Source organism: Pteropus alecto, unplaced genomic scaffold (genome assembly GCF_000325575.1).
Source record: "Pteropus alecto unplaced genomic scaffold, ASM32557v1 scaffold239, whole genome shotgun sequence".
Lineage (NCBI taxonomy): Eukaryota > Metazoa > Chordata > Mammalia > Chiroptera > Pteropodidae > Pteropus > Pteropus alecto.
Genome location: NW_006494613.1, coordinates 3,205,780 through 3,215,677, shown reverse-complemented (window position 1 = coordinate 3,215,677; position 9,898 = coordinate 3,205,780).

Sequence of the window (9,898 nt, the reverse complement as noted above, 5' to 3'; positions counted from 1 at the left end):
AGCTTTACTAACCTCAATAGTCACGGTTTCTTGTGTTGAAGGGTGTGGCTCTAGCCCAAGACCCTGGTAAGATGCTCTGTCACTTTGCTTACTTTCCTTCCTCCACTCACCACTCTATTTTCACTACTCGACTCCACAAATCTTAACTCAAGGCCCAATCAAGGAGAGGTAGGTCTATAACGTAAGATGCTTACCCATGGGCCCAAGGATGTTTACAGTCTGTGTTCACATGTAGTTAAAAAAGAAAGAGAATCAAGCAACCAGGCCAGATAAGAACAGTGATTTTGCCCCAATCTTACCAAGAAGAAAAGCAGTAACAAAGATAGAGAGAGATAGAAAGTGTCCTCCTTGAGTGCTGCTTCTTCACTCTGTAGAAATAATGGGGAGCTGGGTAACAAGCATTGCCCTTCCCCCTCAATAATAAGAGCCAGAGATCCCCATTTTCTTAATATAGAGGCCAATGTACCAAAAAGAAGTTTTCTCTTGAAGTCAAGAATAATGCTGAGTATTCTGGGAAAATGACATAACTCTCAGAAGGACAGTTTAAAATTTTCTCTGGAGATCTTTTGGCAATTGTAATCATTTGATCATTATTCAAAGTGCATTTCTATGTAACAGTGGTTACATGAGATGTTAACAAGGATCATATGAAAAAAAAGGGTTCTGTGGTCAAATCTATTTGAGAAACACTGGGTAAAAACAAGTTAAATCATTTTCTATACTGAAGGTCATAATAAAACTTTTAATATTATAAAAACTTTTGTGAATCTCCACATTTCCAGAATCTCTCTCTCTCTCATAAAGTATGCTTTGGAAAATGTAGCTTTGGATGGTTTCATTAACTTAACAAATGTGGAAACAGATTAAAAAAAAACTGATCTCGTCTACAAGGCTCTTCTGGCTCTACTATTTCACTAAGTTTGGTACAGTGACTCATCTTATTACAAACTGTAATCACAATCTTTCATTAAACTTAAACCTACAAGCGAGTGGTGCAACTCTTTTTTTTAGTAGAGATGAGGCCTGGATTGGACCTGGCTGGCTACTTCTTATTGGCAGACAATACAACTTTGTATGATCATTGTATACTGAATAAAAGAATGGAAATGCACATAATCCAAATTCACTTACAAATGTTTCTGTGTTTATCCATTTTTAGCAGCAATGTGGTTGTTGCTCAGATGGTTCGAGTATGGTGCTACTGAGCTTAAGTTTAATACTCGACCATGCTACTTTATTTCATTGCCATTTACAAGTTGTACTGTGCCTTGACTTAGGAGGTGCTCAGCAGCTAGGACAGGAAAAATCTATGGTTGCTTCTGCATAACAAATCATGGTATAGTTTCCCCCTTGGCAACATCACACCACACTAGAGAAGAAAAAGTTTCTCCTCACAAGGGAGAGATATTATTAACCTAAAAGAACTTGTAGTATCTTTTGTTTTGTTTTACATAAAAGCTTTGTGACAATTTTCAAGTTCCGAAAATGTTACCTTTAAAGTTTTCTGTTCTTATAGATAATGAAGTGGCATCTGAAACAACATACTCCACTCAGTTCGGGGCTTTGGCAGGAAGTGGCTGATAGGAATTGCTTCCATAGGCAGGGAAACCTGCTGAGGCTGCACAACAGTCATGGAGGGAGGACTCTCTCAGCTGTTTTCAGGGTTTTGCAGCTTGGTTGGCTAGTCCGGCGGATGGTAATTAAAAGATCCCTTCAAGGGAAAAAATTGCTTCAGGAAAAGCAAAGTTTATGAGTAAATTAAAAGTTTCACAATTCAGATGCCACATGCTGCATGTAGCTGGAAGTACAGACTCTTCTGTGACTAGAGGCATACCTGAGCACCCCTGAGAAAACACAAAGTCTCATTTTTTTTCTCATGCAAAGCTCCAAGTTTCTTAAAAGATGCCTCACCATCAGCATAAGAATGCACCACTTTTTATAAGAGAATACTGAGAATGAGAGAACATATTATATTTCCAGCCCTGACATACTTGTTCCAGCTATCTTGTTTGGAATCTGCCATTTAGACTGAAGATTTACTAACCATTCTGTGTCAGTTCTATCAGGAAATGACTGAGTATGAGGCTTATCTTGGATGAACTGATGAGAATGAAGCATCTAATTAACGAATGAAAAGTCAAATCTGATCATAGGTGTAGGTAGAGTCTGGTCACACACTGCTAGGAGCCAAGATAGCCAAATCTGCACTTTGAACTTTGCCATAACAAACAGAGCTAAATTTACACATATTTCTGTTGCCCACTAACCTTCAAGCTTTCACCTACTTTTCTTAGAAACTTAATGCTTTCAAACAAAGCTACAGCCCTGAAGCATAACCCATGTCTACACAAATACTAAATCTCCTCCACAACTCAAATTCTCTTGGTTACCAATGGCCTAGAATAAATAAAAGGGATTGGGTCATGCAATGTCCTCTTTGAAGTGTATTTTCAAATATCAGCACCTAAGACCACCAGCCCCTGCTGGGAATATATTGAGGAAATATTCACAGCTTATTTTAGGTCTTTAGGAAATTATTTTTTTATGTTGTACTATAAATAGAAATAAATCATTTTTTAAAAAAATTAAATTCTGTTCTTCCTCCAAAGATTTATAATCTGTTCCAAAGCTAAGAAGAACATAAAACATTTTCACCCAAACAAACTGTCCCAGTAGGAGGATTTTTGGGACTCTTAGAGAAAGAGTAAACCTGGTTAAAGAGACAGCCGTTGGCCAACTGCAAGGACAGAAGAGAAAAGAGAGTCACTTCAGGAAAGGCAAATGTTGGGGATAACAATATCCCTCAGGCTCTTCAAATAACCATCATTGTTATTTTTAACAGTTATGTAAAAGAAATGCAGCCTAGAGTAAAACAGGCAAAGAAAATGAGTAGGCATTTTACAGATTGGAACACCTAAATGGCCAATAAATATAGGGAAAAACATATGTTGTCAACTTAACTAGTTACTAGGAAATGGAAAATAAAGTAACAATGAGATATCACTACTCATTCATCAAATTGTCGAACAAATGGTTTATGTCCAGTTGCCCATTAATTTGTAGGAAAAATTACTCCTTATACATTGCTGTAGTCATGGGAACTATTTAGGCTATCTTGGGAAGGACTTTGGCAATATCTATTAACATCAATATATGTCTGCATATATATACCCACGTGCTCTTCTGGATTCACAATTCTGCTTTGAGACACTATGCTATAAAAATAAAAGCACCAACATATAAAAATGTCTATTGCATCATTATTTGTGATAGCAAAAAAACTGGAAACAATCTGGATACTCATAAATAGGAGAATAATTGAGTGAATTGTGGTACATTCATACCAGGGTTTATTACATGACCATTAACAAGAAATGTGTTAATTTTATCCCAGTTGCCCTTCAAGGGGTTTAACAATATGTGGCTAAGTGGAGAAAGCAAAATGCAGAGAAATACGTGAACTAGGAATCCATTTTGAAGTAAAATAACAAACTCCTTATATAATATATTTGTATATGATTAATCAAAAGAAAGATGTGAATAAAAGGAGGAAAGAAAAAGGATGAGAAAAAATAATGTATAAAACATAAAGTCATTCATGGAATTTAAAAAGATCATATTGCTACAATCATATTTAAATAATATCATATAGGTAAATATTTATAAACAGATAAATGGGCTTCTGAGAGATAGAACTTCAGGTAAATTTTACTCATACATTTCTGTATTTTTAAGTAGTGAATATGTATTATTTTTTAAAGAGGAATAAATATATATTTTTGATTAGATAAAAACATTAACATAAAACCTCACTATTGTTTCTATAGAATATTTTATACAGATTAGTATGAATTGTGCAAGTGGACAATGAAAGTGGTCAGAGAGAGGATGGAGAGAAGAGCATTTGAGCCAAAATGTGCATTCTTTTTGTTTCCTACACTCTGGATCTGTTCATATCTCCTCTCTTGCTGAGGGATTCAGTGCAGAACTAAAATATGATGACTTACTTGGCAACAGCAAGAAAAAGAGCACTTACTCAAATGCAATAAAGATAAGCAATAAGTTTCAGTGATGCATATAGTATGTTCTCTGCTCTCCTGCTTGTTCTTTCTTCTCTCAGCAGAACTTTGACTGAAAATAAGCTCCAACAGCAATTCACCAAATTAGCTAGTCACCTCACTTGTGACCAAATCACATCCTACAGAGAGATGCTGAACTCCAAGCTTTTGCTTCCTGCAATTTATGTAATTTGAAGAGACTTCACTTAGCAAGTGAATGGATAGCCTAGCCCATGTGAGTTATCTGGAAATAAGATATATGAATAATATTTGTGCATGATATCCATACGTAATTTTCAAGTTAGCTCTCCACAAACTACCCAGCTTTCAAAAAAATGGCAATGCAAAAAATACACACGTTCTCTTTATTCTGTCCTTTTCCAACCACAAAAGAAGGTAAAATAATAATTACTTAGTAACACCTTAAAAAGCAATTTGTAGGAAGAAATAAAAAAAGAGACTAGAACTTCAATAGAGCAGTGGCTGGAACAACAAGAATTTGAAGTGTGGTACAATCAACCTTTACCACAGAGGCTGAGTGTATTTATTGTTTGTTTGTATTTCCTATCTCTCCCTGATTGGTCCCCTGGTTGATAGTGCCTTAGTACTATGAACAACTCTGAACCAATCATAAAAAGAAGCTACTATGTGTAGTTAGGGATTCTGATTGGCTAACATGAAGCAAGTGTCAACCCACTGGAGGAAGAGACTGTGTTTTGTGAAATCATCCATTAGGAAGAAGGGCAGTTTCCCTAAAGGAAAAAAAAAAAAAATGCTAGACACACCAGAAAGTATGAACTGTTCACTGTGTTGAGATGCTCTTAAGCAGTTTTATCCTAGGTGCTATCCTGGGACGTTTTTTTCCTATCCTATCTTTTAATGTATTTGACTAGTACAAACAGCAAATAAATGCAAAGTAATTGATTCTTTCCGTGGGGATCCAGAGTGGAAGTGTTACCCCAAGCATTTATTTTGAAAAATTATTTCTAGAGGTAACATCTATTTGTTTTTCTTGTTGGCCACTTACCTTCAGAAAGGGTAACACTTGATTCTTCATAGTAAACCATTTTTGTATATTATTAGGAAAATCAAAATATTATCCTTTAGTATTTCTAATTATTGATTAAAGTTCTCTCCCATAAGATTTCTCTTTAAGCAAATATAAAATGTCCTTCTTTTTGGAAACTAACCCTAACTATTAGAACAGGTATCTTTTCTCTATGTCAAGTCATTCCTCAGGCTGCCTGTTAGTTTTCTGTTGCTGTGTAACAAATTATCACAATCTTAACAGCTTAAAACAACCCGCACTTAATAGCTCACAATCGTGAAGGTCAGCAAACCATGCTGATACATCTGTGCTCACTGGCTAGAGTCTCCCAAGGCTGATATGAAGACATTGACCTGGCTGGGCTGTATTGTGGAACCTCTGAGAAAGAATCCACTTCCAACTCATTCAGGTTGTTGGCACAACCCAGTCCCTTTGGTTGTAGGACTGAGGTTGCCATTTCTTTGCTAGAGATTGCCTTGCATTCCTTCTCAGGTGGCCCCTTCCATCTCACAGGCAGAATGGGGAGCTGAGTCCTTCTCATGCTTTGAATCTCTCTGAAATCCTTTTCTGCTACTATTTGTAGAAAGTTCTCTGCTTTTAGGGGCTCATGTGATTAGATCAGGCCCGTGTGGAGAATTTCCTTTTCTTAAAGTTGACTATGCCATATAATATAATTATGGGAGTAATAGCTTACAAAATTTATAGTTTCTGGAGATTAAGTATTAGGGAAGAACATCTTTGGAGATCATTTTAGAAATTCTGCTTACCATCTTGTCGTCTTTACCTCCTCTTCTCTCTCCTTCTTCACCTCCTCCTTCTAGCAAACATTTTATTTAGTGCTTATTATGTGCCTGACAGGTGCTGTACTAAGTGCTTCATATGGATTATCTTATTTAGTATTTACAATAGCTCTTTGAGGTGGCTACTGTTGTCAGCTCTAGTTTTGGATAAGAAAACAGGCTTAGGCAACTAAGTTCCTTGCCCAAAGTTACATGCCAGCAAGTGGTGGCACCAAGATGTGAACCTAGGCCTTGGAAACTCTTGGAATGTCATTTTTAACTGACTCCCTAGCTTGTGTATACCTCTGATCTCTCAAAATAACCTTTTATAATAAATTATAAATTTACCTAAAAATATCAAAGTTTAAAATTATATTTAGTTAACATTTAATATGTTGTTAGTTTTAGCCACATTATTTTATATGGATAATATATAAAAACCTCTTAAGTATGTTGTAAAAGTGAAGAAAATATTTTAATTTTCAACAATAAATAAAATTTATCATATTTTAAATGCAAAACAGGAGTTACTGTCATTTTCCTGACATGGATTTTGAATTATATTTCTAAAAGAAATGGTTGTTTGAACCCAGTCAAGGCCACAATTGGTAGAATATCTTTGCATGTGTACCATCAAAGACACTATTTCTGACTTCTAAGCAGACCATTTAGAGAAACAGGGTCCCTCTGGGTGGACACATTAGAAAAAGGCACTTTTTCTGAGGTGATTCTTGAGTAGTGAAATGAAGACTGGCTTTCACTACCATCCACAGCCTTGGCAGGTTGCTCCATATACACAGCCCAGATGACCATAGGCCGAGGCCCACTTTGAACCATGCACATTCTCCAAGTCCCACCTTGTGAAGCAGCACTCATTTACAGAACTTCTACATGTATTGTGCAATCTCTTGCTGTGAGCCTAAGTTGTTGGCCTGTGCAGGATGAAATATCTGTCTAGTACCTTTTATTAAATCAAATACTGAGGAGACTAGACCAAAATACCAATGGAAATGTTTTACAAATGATGCTGTAGCTAATGAACTGAATTTTATGAGTATCAGTTTAGAGGAACTTTTGCAGCGTACCTTTGATTAGACTTTTCACATTAATCTTTTCCACTTTATGATTGAACTATAGAAACCAGAGAGGGAAAAAAATCAGAAAATTTCTAAATCTCCCAGTTTACATTTTAAAACCAAGCCTAAGAGTTAAAACACAAATGCAAGAATGAAGGATTTACTGTGGATACAAGTCAACAATAATAAATGCTGTCATTCAAAAGTTAGGCTGATTTTTCACATTTAATGTAGAATTTATGAATTCCCATAAATCATAATTCACTTTACACTCTTTTGAGTTTTTGTCTATTAAAGGATGTGTTTTAATGCAGCATATTAGTGTTAGGATTTCTAAAGTTAGAGGCTAAATTACTCACTGTCTTGAAATAATATTTGTTTTCACTTTTACATCATAAGCAATAATGACAAAAACAAAACAAAACAAAAAATTAAAAGAAACCTTAAGGTCGTTGCCTCAGAAAAGATATTTCTTTTCTTCAACACCCAGTTTGTGACTTTTACAGTTGTTTGCTTCTAATCTCAAACTTTATTATACCAGTCAAACATTTGGAATATGAGTCCTGAGGGGCCTGGGTCAAAGTCCAGGCCAACAGATTGGTACTGCTGCCCATGGGGCAGCAATAAAAACTCAGTGACTTATTTGTTTGAGTTAAGTCTTTTTCCAAAGGAAACTCTTAGTGAAAAAAATTTTCTAATTTGATTTTTAAATTGTATTTACTTTGTAATTCCTCTTTAGAAGCAAGTGTTTCATTATTTCTTTTTTGATTAAATAAAAAATATACCATGATGCTCACCATAGATGATACTATTAACCAAAGTTATTTCATTGCTTGATCATGAAACAGATCCAACATTGAAACAATACTAAAGATTAATTCACCAAAACAGAAGAAACACAACACAGAATATATTTTAGAGTGAAAAGCACAAAGTTGATTAATCAGAAACCTTAGTTGGGAGAAATTTGTATCCTCCACTTGAGAATAAAACAAACTGTAATCATAGATTTATTTTTTAAGCTTCTCCATAGGAGCCGTACAAGTTATATACTGTGATCCATTCATAGTTAAATTAATATTCTGCACCTTCTTCATTTGCTGTGGTGAGTGTTCAATAAATATTGATGCTGATGCAAAAGTGCTGCCAGCTAAGCACCATCAAAGAAAGACTCAGGATCCATGAGTCCAGACAGTAAATAAAATAGAATAGCTCATTATATTAGCATCCCACTTAATTAAGGGGTCTAAATCTTTGATTGTTTTCCGTTAGACCAGGTGAAGTGGAGAATGTGCAAATTTTCTGATAACACTCTGACCAAAAATCACTGGACACATCTAGATTATATATCTACATTGATTTATTTCATCAAGTAAATGCCAAATATCTATATTGTTCTGAGTGTTTTCAGGTTTGATCTTGGAGTTTAAAACGCATTTATGTCATTTTTTGACCTTTAAGAGGCAGAAGGTAGTGGAAAGATGGAACGATACAATTTTCCTTTTCCTTGCATGGATTTCCTTTCTTGTCTTTTATCATAGAAGGTATTTTTTTAAACTTTCTTCAGTTTATATATTGCATTTCTAAAGCTAAAGAGAAAGGTTGCATTCCATTTTTCTTGACAGTGTTGGTTTTTACGCTACACTGGAAAAAAGAGAAAAGAGAAATTTGATTATACAAGTGGCAGAATCCTCTAGTACATGGATAGCTTAAGAGTGAGAACTGGCAGGCCCATGGTTCTGAACCCAGCAAGGAATTATGCAATCTCTTATGTTCTTTAGTTCTGTGAACTTGGGTTCACATAACATTATGCAAGGTTATGATGACTCTTATGAATGAATTTTTTGTTCATCGTTGTCTTTTGGTATTGTTTAAGAAAACCACAAGTTGATTTATTTCATTAAAAAAATTATACTCTCAAAAGAAAATCAGTAAATTAGCATGAAACTCTCAGGGGGAAAGAAGTGTGATATGAAATTGAGTTGTGACTTGAAAAAAATGTCAGAAACATGCACCGAAGCTAATTAATGAACCAACAGACAGACCAAGTTACAAAATGACTGATGAGTTATTTTTAAATAGCAAAAATGTTGAATAGAGAACTCTTTGGGCTTGAGTAGATAGCTATTTGTCTTTAATAGAGAGAGAAAGTAGAACACTAAAATAAATAAAGCTGTAAGTAGCAGCAAGAGGGTTATATGAACTATGAAAAATTTATTGAAAAGTTGACTTAGTATGTGGTGATTTAGATTACATAAAGGGACTTATTGCAAAAAAAGGAATATAGCTTTTATGGTTTCTAGATTTTGAGACCAAATCATTTTGTTTACAAGAGACATTTCACTAAACTATTATGTTATTTTATCATGTAGGGCATAAGTGACCAGGGAATAAAATTAAATAAAATTAAATAAAATAAAATTAAATAAGTTAAAAAAATATCGTATAAAGTAACGCAAGATGCAGGTTTGAATTTTGTTTTGATACTCCACAAGTCCAAATCTAATCAGTTATCTCAATATTAGCCAAGAATGTGCATATAACTGGTAAGAAAAAAACAATTAGAGTTATCATGACAAGCTACCTGCTTCAATGATATAAAATTGGCAATATTTAAAATATCACTTAAAAAGAACATTTTCCTATATCCATTATCAATCCTGGAGGCTGGAAATTATTTATTCTATCTAGTGTTTAGAAAAATACTGAGAAATCTAAAAAGCATGACAGCAGCCCTTTTGCACATTATCACTTTTTTTATTTTCCTGTTGTCATTTGGATTGTGAATGTACAGTGATGACACCACCACTACCTCTGACAAATGGAGCACACTCATTTTTGGGGAGATGATCCCTTCTCATTATGAGACTTTTATACCAGGGTTAAATAATGGGAAATGGGGAAGGAAACCAGATCACCCCCAAGATAGCAGAAGAG